Raw genomic sequence first — 18,573 nt, 5'->3', positions numbered from 1 at the left:
AAGCATATGTAAAATGATTAAAAACCTTAAAATTAAAAAGTAATGTATGCATTCCTCTTAGTAATAAATGACAGCCATTACAGTACCTCTTTGTAATAAATGACTCTTTCATATCATGTTTTTAATCAGCACAAAAAGCTGAATAATTGTAAGATACATGGCTTGGGAAATGAGTCTAAAAGAGTGAGCGGACATTTGTGGTGTACGTTCCAGTAAGGGCTGTATGGAAACTGACTCTGATCTCTGTGGTTTCACGTTTGTCTGATTTACACATGTTCACACTTTCATATCTCAGGCCTCTCTCTTTCTCTTCCCCCTCTCCCTCAGTCTCTCCCTCCTCTCTCTCTCTCACACACTCTCTTTCTAATGTTAGCCAATCCTGCTTCCACTTCTCTTCCTGTAAGTATACACTGTACCAGACTAGCACCTGCAGAACCGTTGAATCAGAAGAAAAAAACTGTGTGTGATTTAGTGTGGTTTAACTGACAGAGTTTAACAACAGTAAGGACGAACCTCTTCCTTTCATTACAACACACTAGTATAAATCACCCCATTGCTGTCACTTTATCTCAAGACATGCCAGGACACTGTAAATTGCCACTAACACATTTCTTTTAAAACATATTAAAAGAGGAAATAATATAAATTTACTATACTCATTCCATAGAACAATTTACCTTATATATTGTAGTGTATAACTATGCTATGTTGATGATAGGTCTTTCCTAACTGTATTGTATATTGCATTTAATCTAACAAACTTTCGATTATGTTCCAACTTTTGTGTTACTGTAAATGCAAAGATAGAGACTATACCAAAACTAAACAGGGCCGAAGTACAACTTAAAATCAAGGAAAATCAAAACCAAATCTCAAATCTTAGATACTTTCAAAGGACTTAACGTTGTTTTAAATTAATTTTCCTGTGATATTAATATTTTTTACGATATATTTTGCAGTCCCAATGTAGAGTTAGTAGAATGAAGTCTGTTTGCGTCACACAATTTGCTCACGGCTGTTTGCTTCAAGAGCTTAAAGGCAGTTAATGCTGAGGACGTTTCTCTCCCAAACAACCAAATCACTTGATCCTGTTAGATCCAGCGTTCATTTCATTCTGTAAATAAGCCTATCCACGTGTGTTTATCCATGATCAACAACACGCAGGCCCTAAACGTGGCTCCCATGGTCCCTAAACGCATTCTCCTAATAGTTCATATAAATGGCCATCTTCTGCTAACAAGCAAAGATATTATGTTGTGTATAACCACTCAGCCCGTGTTGCATCCAGTCTTGGCTCACTGGGCAGGTTGCGGCTTACATTACAACCGTGAATTATTTTTACGTTTTGATAATGATGTTTTCGTGCTAGACCCCTGTGAACCACTAAATATGACTTCAACCTGCCCTTATTAGTAATGCTAATTAGAAACATTAGAAACTCCATAAATATAATGTGCCTGAATATGACTGAGATTAGAATACAATAAAAAAAAGGTTACATCAGTTATTTGACTCATTATGAGATGTGAATTGTTTTGACCCACAGAATTTATGCCGGCTTGGGACATACAGTACATATAATGACTTGTGTTCCCTTTTTTGTATTGCCTGTTTACCTTACAAGAACCACCCTATACAGTCATATTTTCATAACAGTCGCATATCATATTGACCTTCTTATGGAATAAAAGGCCATCTGCGCAGCTTAAGGCGTTGTTTCATGCTGTTCTTACCCTAAACAGCACCAGCTTGTTAAACTGTGAGCGCTCTGTAATGGAAATGAGCCACAGTTGAAAGTCCTGTAGTGCGGAAGCTCAGGTGTGAGTGGGTGGATGTGTGTACAGTTTTCTCACAGAAAAGTGGAATCTCAGCTGTATAACACTAGACTACGCACAGGACCCAGTTACATGTGTTAGCTGGTCCCCGACAAGATAACAGACGAGGATAGCAAGAGGGGGGGCATTCAGTGTGTGGGATCATGCCAAGATAATATACATACAAGCACCGCAAGTAATTGGCAGTTTCAAGCAGTGTGTTGCATCGGCTTGTTTTCAGACATTTAATAGATACAATTTTTCTTTGTTTTTTTTTTTTTTCCCTGTTTTGCAAAATGTGAATTGATAAAGATTGTTAACTTTTTAAGACCATTTTAACGTCCGACTAGCTCTAACAATGTCTCTTGTGCCTCCACTCCCACCTGCTGCACCTCGCTCCTCTAATCTTGTTTGTTATAAATAAATGAGCTGTCCCAGTGAGGTGTGTAAGGCACTAATTAATTTATTGCTTGATAAGAAGAGAGCGCCAACCTCCCAAAGTCATAAAATGTTGGAAAAAGCAATAATAAAGCAGTTGTGGCTACGTGTATAGTGGGACTCCTGTACCTACTGTTTGTACACCGTTCTGATAATGTAGGGGTTATTAATTAATCGTTAATCGTGCTGTGGCTGATTAGCACGTCAGAGGATAGACTCCAGACTGACTGGAGACAATAAATACATATAGTCAATAAAACAGCAAAGCACTATGGGAGAAGGGCCGACAAGTTTATGGAACAAGAAATAATGACTATATATGGACAATAATGTCAGCATATGGGAGGCAAAAGTTATGTTAATTTATAAGCAATTCATCTTAGCCTAGTTGCGATAGTCAAATCTATTAATCATATAGCATTTAAAACAGGCATCAGGCTTCCACCAACACCAACAAATCAATTGAGAGACAAAATAATATAGATGAGATAATAAGTTCAGAGTTAGCTATACACTTTTACGTTTAAGACTCTCCTTACAATGGTGTCAGAACAGTGTTGAGACATGAGGCTTGTATGAGAAATCAATGCATGTATCATTCTATACAGCAGAACAAGACCCTGTTAGAAACAAGCTACATGAAAGAAGATGACCAGAATTACCATTCATGTGAAAAATGCTGACTCGGCAGTGTCTTCGTGGGGCCAAGCTTGTTTCCACACACCCCAGCTGATCTCCTCACCGCTCCTGCGCTGTCCCTATGGTTATATGTCTCCACACTGCTGTCTTATGTGGATGAACTCAATTAGAAGAAAGTGAAACCCAAGAAAGATGACCACACTTAACTCTTCCACTGCCCATTCATTCCCTAACAGGAAACCGCTTGTCGACCAGCAAGATGTATAAGACCCTCCATCCCTCTTTCTGGATCACCGGGCCATTTCCTCTTATTGTCAAAGACGCATACACACTCTAATGGGTAATAGATACAGGCCTAATCCCTGCACTGAGTTGAGATGGATAGAGGAGGGGGGATAGGAAAGGGAAGACTAGGAAAAGAGGAGTGAGTTATGAAGCTATACTCTGGGGGTTAATTCCTCACCAGGCGTTTTTACACACAAATACACATAAAGGTGATGTCCGGTCGTGCCAAGCCGGTAGCACCGCTAGTTAAAAGGGAATAAGTTTATGGCCAGTGGAAGCACTCATACATCAAGGAGCAGTTTGTTTAGGCAGCAGTGTGACAGGTTACAGTAACATGGGCAGGGCCAGTGGCTGGTGGCTGCAGCAGTGATAAATGGGGGATAGCTGTACAAGTGTTGTTGCAGGGGAGAGAGGCATCAAAGCAGGTTTTTACCTCCAAGATAAATGACTGTTTCACTTTTGTAGCAGAGGGATGTTTTTCTCTCCAAGTGAAGAATTTATTTTTCATGCTGAGATTCCTTGAGTTATTCTTATGTCAGTGTAAATTGGATTGTACTCTTAAAGGTTCAGGTTCAGGTTCAGGTGGAGGATCAGCCACCTGCTTGTCTCAATGAGTTTGCCTCGAATGTTCCACAATTTGGCATTTGACTTATATTTCTCCATGGAGACAAGCAGGTGTTCCCATCTTGCCAAGTTACAGATCAAATCTCTTGAGAGGTGACCCCCACTCACAGACAGAAAATCATGTTTTTCTTTCTTTTTATTCAAGACAAAACACCTGTAATACATGCAAGATAGCTGTGTGTAATTAGCCAGGCTGGCGCCACCTAGTGCCTCCACTCAATTTCATTTCTCTCCAGCAACTGCGTCAGGAATCAGAATATAGTAGATGGTTTGCAAAAATCCCGGAAGTGCGAGTTCGGGCACCAGCCAATCAGTGAAGAGCCATACATCGTGTGTTGACAACTATTCCCGAGATCGAGGATTTTAAGACCGAACAAAGAGAGTGTTTGGTGAATTTTATCAAAAGGAAAGACGTTATTGACCTTCAACCTACGGAATTTGGGAAAAGCTTAATATACCAGTTAGCCCTGTTAGTGGTGCATTACATACGTCACGACCAAATAGCAGCAATTGGTTAAATATAAGAAAGTACCTGCCTGCTGTTGAACGAACAAATTCTAATGCTGCGAGGTCAGACAGTTTCCACGGCGTGACACCAGCTGATGAAATAGGGCTAGTGTTTAATGCCATACTGTGAAACATTCTAGATAAATCCCAACCCAGAAAAGTTACATATTTTATCTTAAAGCAAAAACTAAATAAAAAAGTTTAGTTTCTTATTTTATCTTTGGCTGCATGCATCAACAGTGCCCAGAAGACTTTAGTTTGAGTCTGATCTGGCCACTACTTAATCCAGCATCTTGGCAGAGGTCAGTAGTATTTATTTTCATTCTGAGACTTACTGCAATTTATCGAATCATTTTATTTCATCATCACATTAATCCAACTTTCGCTCTTTTCAACTATTTCATCATAGATTGGTGTTTTAACTTTATCTGTCTCATGTTCACTGTATATCCAGTCTACAGCATCCTCATAAGGTCTCAGTGTGAAATCTGTAGTAGTTTGAAGTAGTGCATTCAGACCAGCCTATTGCCTCCTCTATTATCTGTACTCCCTCACCTCTCCCTGCCTCTCGTCCGGATCTGTCCCAGTCTCGGGCCTGCACCGGTCCAGCTGTGGGTCACACTGTACCATTGGACCTTAGAACAATGGTCTGTCCGCCTGTGTCATGGTGTGTCTCTCTGTAAAGACAATCACTACATTATCTGCTCCACAATGAGGACAGCCAGCCTCGTCTGACAATGAAATGCAATGTGGTGAATGGGTTGGGGAAGTGCCGTACTTGCTATGCTTGATAAGGTAATACTATACAAGCCATATTACTGAGTTTGGTTTCCTTCACACGTGTCTGAGTAACCATTTATTATTAGTCTGTCTATGTCTCCAAAGCTCAAAATGCTCTGTTCCAAGTTCTGATGTCATGAAGTGTATATTTGAAGTTTCATTATTGTTATGTCTTACCATTATGGAAAATATTTGTATTTCTCTGCTTCAAAACATTCTGGTTGACAGTTAAGACAAGGGCTATGATGATTGGTTTTGGTAGCGGTTGAACTGAAGTGAATCTTGACTTTTTCTTATATTAAATTCTCAGTCTTTGGGATTGACACTTGGAGCCTGGAGAATGAATGGAAAAGCATAGCAACAAAATGGTAATAGGCAACAACAGCAGCTACCCGCTCTTCCGCCTGTCGCCATCTCTCCCCCTATAACTCACTTTTCTCCCCCGCGCACAGACAAAACAATAAGATATAACAATTGGCAAATGGCTGAGGCAGGCAAAGCATTACAAATGAAATGTAATGTTGTTACAGTTTGGAAATAATGAATTATGAGGATAAGCAGGGATCTGTAAAATCGCTGTAGCGCTTTACCGGGGTTTCATTTTTCAACTGTATTGAATTATTGTGAATTGGCCCCAGTCAACTGCAAAATACAGCACTGGGAGCAGTCGGGATGATTCAGTGTGCGTGGAATGGACGTGTGGGCTCAAGCATGTGCTACCCCTCACTGTTTGTGTATATATGTGTGTATGAGGGCCATGGGGGAGGTTATTTACATACAACATGTTTAGTGTGGCTGCGGTGAATAGGGAGACCTGTTGAAGGCTGATTCTCACTCAGCCCTGACGCTCTCGTGATAAATGTCCCTTATCAGTGTAGCAGGGCTCTACAGCGGGCCCGTGGAGAGACCAAACGCAGCAAGGAAAAACCAGCGAGGCCCAGAGCAGGAACAAATCTATATTCTTTTCAATTTGAGGAGGGTTAAATGTCCAGCATCCTGTCTATTACGTCACATTCAGTTGGCAAAAAAGACAATGACAATTATAGTATTACATATTGGTGGATTTCAGCCCCCCCTGTACAGGTGATATCTTGAGGACTTTTGCATATTATTGATATGTTTTGTTTTGAATGGTTAATTTTAATGGTAACAGAGCTAGATTTGCATTTAATGAAATTGTCCGTCTATATAGAACACTAAAAATAGCAATTGTTAAAAGAGTGACAGAAACTTGAAAGGTTTGCCCACTAACTACAAGGTATATGGTTCAATCCCAGTTACATGTAGAGCAAGATACTAATAAGAATTATAATGCTATTCATGTTTGGTAGTAGTAAGTGAATATTTCTAAAATTTTGAAAGTGCAGAAAAGCATTACATGACTAATCCATGTTTTTGTTTTTCATCTTTTCATCTAGGAATTGCACACAGTTTAAGTTCCATTTGACACTAAACTAGCTTGGATTAACTTGGGTAGATGGTTTCTGTAGACCTCATATGTATCTGATTTAGACTGTGTTAAAAAGGAGTAAAAAAACGAAGGTGTGGGTGGGCGATGGCGTGGAAAGGGATAGCCGGAGTTATCAGCGGGTCTTGTAAGGGAAGAATACGCATCAGGCTGCCAATCATCCGCACGGAAAATTGCTGTGAGATTTGAGTCCCAAGACGGCGTGCATGTCACCAGTGTGTGTGTGCGTGTGTGTGTGTCATGTGTGTGTGTGTCGTGTGTCAGCTATTACTGCCCCTTCATCCCACCAAGCAACCTCTCCATTCTCACAAAAAGCCCCCAAACGTACACACAAACACACCAGCAAACGGCTATCTCTTCTGTCTGTCACCAAAACCTATACTCAAGTCGTTTGAAACACTGTTGTCATCTGTGGCAGCGACTATTAGGGCCACAGTCGTGGACACGGAGAGAAACAGAAAAAGAGGGATGAGAAGAAAAGAGGAAAAAAGACATGAAAGGAGAGGTTAATGTGTGAGGAGAAACCATTTCAGTGGCTTTAATTTTGTATTGATCTGAGCAGCAGGCTTGTTCCTTTACCCAGTGCAGGCTTATGTGTGTGTCGGGACTGCCAAACCCCTCCGAGCTGTCTGCACTAGAGTCTCAGAATACCTATGAGTACTATATAAGAAAGCAAGCAAATGTTTAAAATGAGAGAAAGAACACCAAATGAATTTCGCACTCTAACTTTTATCTTTTACACCAACCATAATCACCCTTGTTTTTCATCTTTGTCTTCCATCCTTGAGTTTCAGTGATAAGAAATTAGGACAGTTTCCATAGCAATTAACAATTCAGAACAAAATATCAGTATCATTTGAATGGGAAAATGTTCTCAAAATAGTGTCTACACATGAATATTGTTTGCATTGCACTAAATATGTTGTGCAATTATACCTTCATTTGTTAATTTTCCTCTTGATTTTGTAAACTCAGTATTGCTACTATACACAAATAGTACATCTTTGGAATTATTAACATACAATGCCTTAATATAATAGTACAAGTTTCAGTATAAAATAGTGGCTTAAATCAGGCTTGCTTGTACTTCCTAAATTATACATTTGCATACTAATAGTTCAAACATCTAATTAGATGTCGCTCAAAATCATGTGGTCCGCATGTCCATAAATGAAACTCATGAACTTTTAATGACAAGCTCTTTAAAGGATAACAGTAGTGAAACATCCCCCTCTATTGGCCACTGTGAGACCACCACTCCAAGCGCAGGCCTGGGGATAGACAGGCAGTGATGACAGGCCCGGCCCTGTTGAGAGCCGAGATAGAGCATTGATAAGGATCACAATGATGTCCAATTGTGGCTGTATGATGCAATCGCGCAGACACATATACAGGGATAGCCTCAGGTGTGACCGGTGCAATGCCCCTCTCCAGGAGATAGACATCTGTAGACGCCTTTATCAAGTGTTTGCACCGAGCTATACATGTTTTAGCAGAGATGGCTGCATTTCTGTGTCTGTCTAGGGAATACTGTCCACAAATATAGAACGCAATGAGCTGCTGTGACCGTTGTTTATTTTAGGTAAACTGTGGTGTTGATGCACAGGGTTTGAAGAGCAAAATACTTTTTTTCTGAAGTATGATTTAGTTCTTCCAACTCTAACCAACCTAACAAATCCAAAATTCGGGTTGGATTAAAAACCTTGTAACTAGTAAGTAGTAGTATTTTTTTTTTTTCACTAGTAAAAAGTATATTTATTTCTCAGGTTTATTTTTGCAGGTCTCTCTTCAATCTGTTTTGCACACATAAATTATTTAATCTATATATAGTAAATGAATGTGTGCTAGTGACTATAAAAGTGTTTTAAGGAAACTCCTGTATTTTGGTGCCAGTCTTATTCCTGGAAGTTAGTCCACAGAACCCACCATCATGATGACAAGTCAACCACGGAAATGCCACTACAAAGTTAAGTCCTTACTAACATTTTCATTACCAGGTTGTAATAATCTTTTACAGTATTCCCATTCCCATAAATCCTAAAACAAACTTCACACATCTGATCAAAATAGCCCAACTTTTCTACTCATCTAACTTGTATAATGGCCGTCCAAGCCTTACCAAGAGCGATTATACTGTCATTCTTAAAGTTTGCCCATGTGTGTGTTTGATTTCTATTCCGGTGACACTCCAACCGAGAGGGGTAATATAGCAGACAGCTCGACAGACAGCTAGATAGATGGAAGGACGGGCCAAGCTGCTCCTCTTGTATGAAGGATTATCCCCGATCCTGTGTTTGTGACAAGAGCTGATAAGGGGCTGAGAGGAGAGGCAGAGAGGCCAGTGACACACAGACACACACACACACACACTTATGCACATATAATCCACAGTAGCAGAGATATCAATCCATCATTTAGAGCCAGGATTCAGCCAGAGGAAATAGGCTCTTCTCAATGGCTGACAACACACACATCTAAACAGCACCACAAAAGACTCACAAGGTTTCAGACTTGAATGGGCACATTCGAATGACCGTTCAATTTCGTATGTTTATCTGATGTACATTATCTATTGTTGGTGCCAACTTGGATGAAATACATGATTTGATAGAAGACAAATTAGCCTTATCCCATGCATTGGTGTTGTAAATGAGAGAAAATGGTACACAGACTTAAATAATATTACATCATTTTCTGATCTGTGTTATAATGTTGTTTCCTCATTGCAAACATAACTGGAGTTGTGTTTTATTTGATTCACACATGTGAATCTCAAATTCTCACTCTTGTTATTCCGCCTTGGGATGTCATGTGGTAATAAGTGAAAGTGCTCCACTGTGTTTTTAAACTCCATACACTTTTGCTACAGTCATCTGGATGATTTCAGCCCTTGGAAATGCCACTCTCTACTAAACAAAAGGTAAAAGGGAGCTGTTAACATGAAAACTACCGCTTCATGACATCACAAGGTGGAACATTTTGAGATTTGGAGATGTAGGCAGAGCTACAATACAGGATTACTAAAACATGTGAGAATGAAGCAAAACACAATTCCAGGTATGTTTTTGATTGGGTAACACCATTATAATGTGGTTTAAAGCTCATAGGAGTCAATTTTACATAATATAGGACCTTTAAATCAATAACAGTTTGCAACATGGTTAACCTATGCGTGCTTAGCTGCACAAGTGCTCATGGAGTCCACATAGATCTATAAACTAACACAAAATATACTGGTTTTTTTTTCAGTTGTTGAAGTCATGTTGAAAGTGCATAACAAATGAACGATATATGATTTGGTATAATGTCGATGAAGGACAGAGGGTCCAGGTTAGAGAAGGCCGACCATTTGGCGAAGGCAGCAGTGCTAGACTTGATGGATGGGACAAACTGCAGGCTCTTTCCTCTTGTAACTTTCAAATCATTAAGCCTTTTACATGGCTATGCAGATTTTTATAGCCACCTCAGACAATCTGTGCAGCGCATGTCTCTCCATCAGCAGCAGCAGAGGAGACAAGAGAGGACGTGGGGAAAGTCAAGAGTTTTAAAGTCTATATTCTGTATCCACACCAAATTAGATACAGACAAGTGGACTGTAGCAAACTCACTGTCCAAGGGATTTCACCGATTTTTCTTCTCAGTGTATATACTAAAGCATAGATTAAATACCACCCAAATACATTATAAACTTCAAAATGTGCATAGTTTTGTTGTGTCCTTGCACAAGACACTTCACCAACTTTGTGTATGCATGAATGTGGAGTGCGAGGCAGTGATTTCTGGTCTGATTGGTTCTGATTTTTAACTGTTAGCCCCTGGGCAGTTGTAGCCACAGATGTACTTCATATTTTGAAAGAAAAAGAAAAAAAAAAAAGTAGAAAGTTATGTCATGTTTCTCTCTCCACCTTGGTATTTTAGACAGTATAAACTTAATATCTGTTGTTGCATGCACTTTTGTGGAATTAGGGACAGTAACTATCAATATGTGTGATAGTATATGCTCTTTAGATGCTACATCTTGGTGTAAATTTATCTGTGGAGAATCTCTTATATCACAATATGCAACCTGAACAAGCTCAGTGTGGGTGAAAATGAATTTTCCCTTGGGGACAATAAAAGTCTAAAAAGTCTATATGCTACTCCTTGTTTTCATCTTCCTCTCACAAAATGTGGTTTAAAATGAAGATCAGGTGTAAGCAGGTAATCCTGGACTAAGAGGACACCGTGACATTCTTCTAAGATTTTAATCTGCTGCTTTTCCAAACATGTTTCCTCACAACAATATATTGCAGATTTACCATGTGGTTTGACTGAAAATTTAAGTGTTACCGGATATTATACTGTAGTGAGGAGTGGAACAATATATTAATAAGATTTTTTATAGAACATTGGCACCAGAAGTGTACCTTTGAACCACTGACTTTTTATACTACATTCTGTGTTGATAGTCTTTAATGTAAAATCAGTTTAAGTCTGTATAGATAATGTCTTGTATCAAAAGTCAAGGATAGTATCATAAAATATAACAGTATGGGTGTTTCTGGATACGCTCTAAATATTACCAATAGCACGTCCAACCATCCATCCCACGATTCCACTGCCTCCTCGGCTGTTAGGATTCAATTAGCACGGAGCAGGCAGCCACGGCAGCCTCATTAAAGCTAATTAGTTAAAACATCAGCCAATCTAGCGTTAATTGGCTTTGGTAATTAATTCAGCTGCTAGACCATATGAAAGCATCAGGGGGAGGGATAATGAGAGGGGCACACAGGCGCACAGCGAGGCCAATGGAAGTTTTTAATGTAGAGATTTGTATAGTGCACGTCAGCAAAAGAGAGGAAGTAACTACAGTAGATACTTTTACTTGAGTAACAGCATGAGTAAATTGTCTTAAATATACTAATTCGGCGTTTTATTTTCTTTTTCATTTCCTATCATCACTAAAAATCACCTGACTTTGTTTGGTTTGGGTATGGTACAGTTGTAATAGTAAAACAGGCTGACCAGAGTCGTAATATTAATACTCTTAATGTATTATTTGGAGGGTTTCAAGTTATAGCAATGCCATAGCAATTGAGCAATTTGAATTAGTATATTATACCTTTTGAATAGGGATATTTTGCCTCAAAAACCTTAAAATAAGGAAGAAATTATTTGCTTGGAACACATGAATATCCTATACATTACACACATAAATATGAAAAATACTGTTTTACAACACTAACTAAAAAAGTTAAGACGCCAAGCAATATAATGTGTGTTTAGCTGTGAAGGTTTGGTCTATTTAAAGCTGCTGATGTCCAAAATGCATTAGCCCACTCCACTGACACGTCCTATCCCACTGGTGATGAGAAACCAGCGGACAGCCATCACACCCACACACTTCAGACAGGAGGAAGAGTCAGCACAAAGTTTCTTAGTTCAACAAGTTTAATTAACAGAGATGACCAAAGAGAAGGCAATAAACGGGGGTCATGAGGCACTAAGCTGTGGGCTGGGACATGATGTGAAGTTATAAATTAAAAAGTTTGACACCATATTTAATACATTTTTATACTGAAAAATACTATAATCAAATGCATTAAACTTGATTTTAAATGGTTTGCTACTTGAAATTATTACAGACATTATTTATTTAACAACTTCTTTTTTAAACAATGTTATTTCTTATACAAATTACAGATTACAAAAATTAAATGGGCATAAATCACAGTGGTTTTGAGGAGGCTATGATGAATGCTTGTGTGATGTGACTTGTGTGTGCGTATGTGTGTGTCTGTCTGTGCATATGTATGTATGTGTGTGTGCGTATGTGTGTGTCAGCACTTGTAATGGCAGGGCTGTCCTCCGGGGACCGTCCAGCCGCAGTCGGATGCTGCTGAGGTTATCTCTGACTACTGACAGCTGTTTATTCAATCAATCACCTTGTCACGGTGTGTGTCAGAGCATATATGAGTGTGTGTGTGTGAGTGTGTGGAGGGAGAGGAGAGGAGAAAAGAATGGAAGTAAATGAATGGGGCATTAACCAGGCGCTGACCCGGAGAACACCAGCGCAGCCTCACGCTACAGGCCAAAACACCAATATGCAAGCCACTGCCTCTGATGTGCACAGGCAAGCTGCTTTTAACTTGATCGAAATATCATGTTTATAGATGGGAATTGGACATTTTGAATGGTAAAATTTGCCTTGTTAGTACTTATTTGTTTTGGTGTTAATGACTCTAAATCACACAAATACCTACTCAGAAAGAAGTATTTTGAGCTCAGACTGGGTAATTCTTGTTTTGCTGTCTGTCAGAAGCTCCTGGATTCATATCAGTTGTAACTGCAGTACATATAAGGCTTTATGCCATTGTTCAGCATGGGTTTCAGCAACATTTTCCCATTCAAAAGATGTAATATTTAGTTTTAAATGGTTAATTAATGGCAATGGTCCTAATTTCTCATGATACTGAAACCCATGGATAGTAATTCTAATACAGTTTTGTAACAAGTGAATGTTTACATCTGTTTTTCAAGTTGACTGGCCTTGAAAGCACCTTAAACCTGCAATCTCAGTTATCTACCATGTTACCCTTAGGTCCCTTAGCTCCATACGTATATGCTGTCCATGTTAAACCTACTGTCTGATTTTCCATTCTGCAGTATTCCACATCCCAGGGCTGTTCCACAAACACCTCCGCACTATTGCACCAGCATCCACCTTTCCCCTCTCCATCCCTCTCTCATCCCATCTTCATGGCCCTGCCGCGTGCTCTCTCTCCTCTCCCCTCTGTCGACATTTCATTTGCTTTTCTAAAAGTGACAACAAACCCAAGGGAGCGCCTGGAGAGTGGGAGGGTGATCCCGGTGATGAGTTTAGAGCGGGGCGTGGAGGAGTGCTATTTAAAAGCGCAATGCATCACTGTCAGGTAGGGGGCAGCGTGCGTAGACGTTCACACAAATGCAGAAGACGACCCCTGTTCCATTTCATCAGATGCCCCGCCGAATAAGCTGCGCAGTCTCATCTGTTTTGCACACAAGTAGTGATCAGCTTTGTGTCTGGCTTGCTTAAATCACAGCTCACTTAAGGAAAAACATATCTTATACCATGCAATTTCATTTGAGGTAATGTGCCGCCTGGTTTTTGGGGGCTCATATTTGCTATTATGGAGATGATGCTTTCACCGCCTTACCTTGTGGTGGTCAGGGACAACAAAAAGGGGCTCTCCAAAAATGAAATCTGACACTGGATTTATTTGATTGTGGATACAAGGCAGTGTCATTGGAAGGGGGGACAAAAAAGGGGCGTTGGAGAGGTGTAGCCCAAACCTTTGCACTGTTTAAAGTAGAATAAGAATGAATTCAAATGCATATATATTAAAACCAGTCAGAGAGTCACAAATCATTCTACTTTTGGTGATGGTTCCAAGCCTTGATTAAAGTTGCATCAGGAGAACATAATTATAATGTTACAACTTAAAACTTACCATTTATTTGTTATTTATCCCAAATTTATTCAAGCTATTCAATGACAATACAATATAAATTAAGTCTGATATTTGTTTTATATTTGTTTTTTATTTACTTAGTCACTTTCACTTGTAAAATAACATATAATCCAATTTTTATTTTTATTTTTTTACAGTGCATATGAGGTGATACAAAAAAAGAAACAAGCCTGGAATAGAGGGAGGCAGAAGTGGCCCTCTTTCCCTTTAGCCGTGAATCAAATCAAATTCCCCTTATCGCACATTATTTGAAGAGGTTATCGGGAGCGGTAATGTGGTTACACGGCGGGACCGCGGCTGAGAGATTTCCTTGTTTACCGATGTTGGCGGGTGTTAGCGCTAACTGGCCCCGGCTCTGAACGCAGGAGCACAGTAGGAGAAGAAAAGAGAAGAGAATAGAATAGCATAAACACTTGATGCATGTCAGAAAACTCATTTGAGCAACATCCATGAGGCCTCTGTGTCTGTTTGTGCACAAGAGACAGTTGGTCAAGGACACAAAAACAGTCTGGACATGGGAACACTTTGTAATTCCATTTGGGGAGCTGGTGACATGCTGCGTTTGTGCCAACTCATAAATCCGGCTCTCTTATAGTTGTGTTTAAAAGCAGTTTACATGCTCTAGGCTCATTAGCTGATTGTGTGTATAATTTACAAGTTCATTCAGATTATTGCAGCAGATTTTAAAGATTCAGGCAATTCTTTTTGATGTTATTATGAACATTCACAAACAATTAACAGTTGGGAGTTTAGGGAGATAGCAAATTCTTTGTTTCACAGTATTAGGAGTATCATGTGGTATAGCAGTGAAATACTAGTATGTAAGATGTCATTCCCAATGCCATCACTGTTCAGGGTTGGAATTGGCACCAAACTTACACTGCTGTACATTACCCCAAATAGTAGTTATGAATGACCAAAATACTAGTATACATGTTTTGTAATTGCAAAGAAGTGATTCTGCTTTACAAAGCGACCTCTGTCTTGGGAAAATATTAATTAGAATTTATGTATCACTTTCACCATTGCTTACTCAGATGCCCTGTTTGACTTTATCCATCTAAAAGAGTCCTTCACCATGCATGTGAAACCATTGAGTTTGTTTCAGTCCAGCCCTGGCAGAGGAGATAAAAGTGACGGGATGACACAGGGTACTGGTCATTAAATTGGATTTGGACTTTCCTCTTTGCCCAATGAGCCACGAGGATGCCCCAAATGGTTTTTATCTGTGGTCCCATTGAGAGCCAGTGTGGAGCTGACAATCCCTGTCCTCTCCGGTGGTGGCCTTTCTACCTGCACTCATTGTAGTGTGTGACTCTGAGCCGCTGCTATCTCCCATCTATCGATTCTCACTTCACCAGGACCAAAGCAACTCACAGGAAAAGGCTGATGGAAGTGTGTGGGCAGCAGCCAGGAGAAATGGACAGAGACTTTTAAGTGTTTAGGCTTTAAAGGTCCTATGTTACACACAATTTACTGTTGAGAGCTTTAAGTCATGATCAAATGTTGTTACCTCATCAAAAACATACCTAGAATTGTGTTTTGTATTTCATTCACCCATCGTATTATTAATCTGTCAACATCTCCAAAGTTCAAAATGCTCTGTTTCACCTTGTGATGTTGTGACGCCGGTAGTTTTCAACTTAACAGCTACCATTTACTTTTAGTTCAGTAGAGATTGGCAATTCTAGAGCTGAAATTATCCAAATGATTCCAGTGAAGGTGTATGGAGTTTAAATACACAGTGGAGCACTTTGTGTATTACCACATGACATCACAAGGTGTAACAGTGTTTTATGTTTGAGTGAAATATGCAAAAAAATGTTGTGGAAAATAGAAAGATCATGCTATATTTAGTGGCATAGAAATGTTTTGATAAATCGATTCCACAAAGGAGAAGAACCAACCGTAGACCGACAAGATAAAACAATGAAGGGTATAAGCTAACTGGAGGTGAACTGAGGAAATGCGTGTAATAAAAATAAGACAAATGAAAGAATTGTGAAAACCGGTCGAGTTGGAGAAAGCGAGATGAGACGATCCATCTTGGCACATTAGGACGAATCAAGCGCGCCCTCCATCACATCTGTCAAGGATGCTCCACATCTCTTCCTCTCTCCTCTCCTCCTCTGTCTCTTCGTCCATCCATCCCTAGTCCCCTTGTATCTCACTGAGAAATCTCCGCACTAAAAAGTCCTGTCAGGCCTATTTCCTTGTTATTGTCCAGCTCCCTGTACCCCCAAGTGAGCCCCCACCCCAGATTAAACACATTGTGACGTGGGATGCTCCTATGTGTGTGTGTGTGTGTGTGTTAGCTCTACATTAATCATCTTTAAGGCGCTGACAAGCCCAGTGTGCGACATCACATCAACACCCCCCTCTCTCCTCGCACCATCCCACCATTTTTTTTTTTTCTTTCCTAGCTTGGATTTATCTGTCCGTGTGCCGCTCGCGATCACTCACTTTCCCTCAGGGAGCGTTTGACAGAGAGGCAAAAATAGAGGCTGGAAAAAGAAAGGGGACACAAGGAGAGAGGATGGAGGAGAAGGACAGCAACAAGTTTATACTCTAGTGGAAAAGGGTAAAAAGTCTTGTGAACCTAAGTAACAGGTAGAATTAGTTGTTTAGTAAGTGCAAGTTATAACAGACAAAATAAGTTCGAATAGTTAAATTCATTCTATTAAAAAAAAATATAAATAGCTTATAAAATAGTTTGAGGGCATTGTTTTAGACTTAGACTTACAGACTTAGACAAACTTTATTGATCCGCAAGGGAAATAATTTGGAGACAGTAGCCCACATATCACAGTATATTATAATAATAACAAAGAGCAAAAATATAAATGGTAATAATACATAAAAAAAATACAAAATAGCAAAAATAACAAGAGACTGGTGTCAAATAATTATATAAATGTATATGCACACGCGCAAAGATGAAACAGTGATTGATATGACAGAAGGTTATCTGTTACATAAGGGTGAGTTGTTGTACAGTTGTATGGAATGTGGTATGAATGTAGTCATGTAACTACTGTAAGAACTATAAGTAAATTGGTACTAGACCTAATTCAAAACTAGGACTATAACAGGACCAAACCAAGTCTACATCAAAACCAAACTGGGCTCAAACAAACTAGGAAGATGGAGATATTTAAATGAGTTCAGCATAAATAGTGAAAATTTATGCTTGTTTTGTGTGGAGCATTGACAATGTGCAGGCCTTTTCTTTGTCCGGAGGAAGGTGGCTTTTTCGGCATGTCTCAAATTATCTTGTCAAAGCCAGCAATAAAAGCCACTGGGAGGAGGTGGGATGGGCAGACAGAGCAACAATAGGCAAGGAAAAGCAAAAGATGGAAACAGGTAGAAAAACTAAATAATGAAAGAAGAAATGAGCAAAGATGAAACAAAGACATGAACAGAGATGGAGGTTAAAATTAGAAATTGAATGAGGCCTGAAGTAGAGGCAGACACACAGATAGTAATCGATTACCTATTTTTCAAAGTCACTTACCATGGCCGGCAGTGTGATGGTGTGAGGAGGTGAATGAGATGGTGGTATGCGTGTCCATGCTTCACTGAAATGCAGGGACAGTCTGTGTTTGATTCTCTTAGGTCTTTTTGATGACAGAACTGCATAGGAAGACTGGTCTCAGTATGACACCTGCAGTGAGTAAATGAAGGTATTGATCACATTTGTCATAAATTTGTAATGTGCTCTTTTTATTGTAAGAACTATTGTTGTAAGTTTAGAATATTCTTGCTTGAGTAGCACATGGTTACCGAGTGGGTTTCCCTTAGTGTGTGAAAATGAAGATGGTTAGTATATAAGCTGTTGTATAAGTCCTATCACTATGATGAAGTGGCCACTGTAGGTAAAAAGTAAAAGATCATACTGTTGGGACTTCCTTTAGGCATGAATGAATCTCATTTATTCAGTTAAAAACACAATTTTTAAAAAATATTTGATGTATTGGAAAATACATTGCTAATCATTTCATATACCGTATTTTTGGACTATAAATCACACTTTTTTTCATGGTTTGGGTTTTCCCTTATACTCTGGTGTGACTTATATATTAAAATTTTCACACTGACAGTTGCGAGAGGGTGCTCTAGGCTTGTGTGCCAGTATCTCCTGCTCCTATTACTTCACTGTCACTTTGCTCTACTGCGCATGTCTCCAGCAGAAAAAGCCGCTGTCCTGCTGCAGGTAGTGAAATATTCAGCCGAAAACAGTAATCGAGCAGCAGAAAGAAGGTTTGGAGTGAAGAAACTTGTGAGGGACTGGCGGAAAGTGGCGGGGATGGAGAATACAGCTCCACGATAACTGGGAGGTGCACCATGCAACTTTACTGGAAATCACTGGATGAACTGACAAAGCCAGTGACAACTGAAACCATCCTGTCAGGATTCAGAAAAGCCGTAATAATTATAACTGGAACTGATGCTGAGTGATGATAGCGGAAGCGGTGCTCCATTTACCTCAGGAGGTCACGGAGTTGCTCAGAAATGACACAGAGGATGA

The 18,573-nt window shown here is 39.6% G+C and overlaps 1 protein-coding gene across 4 annotated transcripts in view; it reads left to right on the top strand.

Annotated features, from left to right (window-relative positions):
* The window catches only part of rnf220a (ring finger protein 220a), a 129,285-nt gene that overhangs the window by 84,397 nt on the left and 26,315 nt on the right, over positions 1–18,573 (top strand). The window lies entirely within an intron of this gene.

The sequence above is a fragment of the Boleophthalmus pectinirostris genome, unplaced genomic scaffold (assembly GCF_026225935.1).
Source record: "Boleophthalmus pectinirostris isolate CB_2022bp ecotype Guang Dong unplaced genomic scaffold, ASM2622593v1 HiC_scaffold_16, whole genome shotgun sequence".
Classification (NCBI taxonomy): domain Eukaryota; kingdom Metazoa; phylum Chordata; class Actinopteri; order Gobiiformes; family Gobiidae; genus Boleophthalmus; species Boleophthalmus pectinirostris.
The sequence above is the reverse complement of the archived record's forward strand: the minus strand, read 5'-3'. Positions and strand labels throughout refer to the sequence as shown.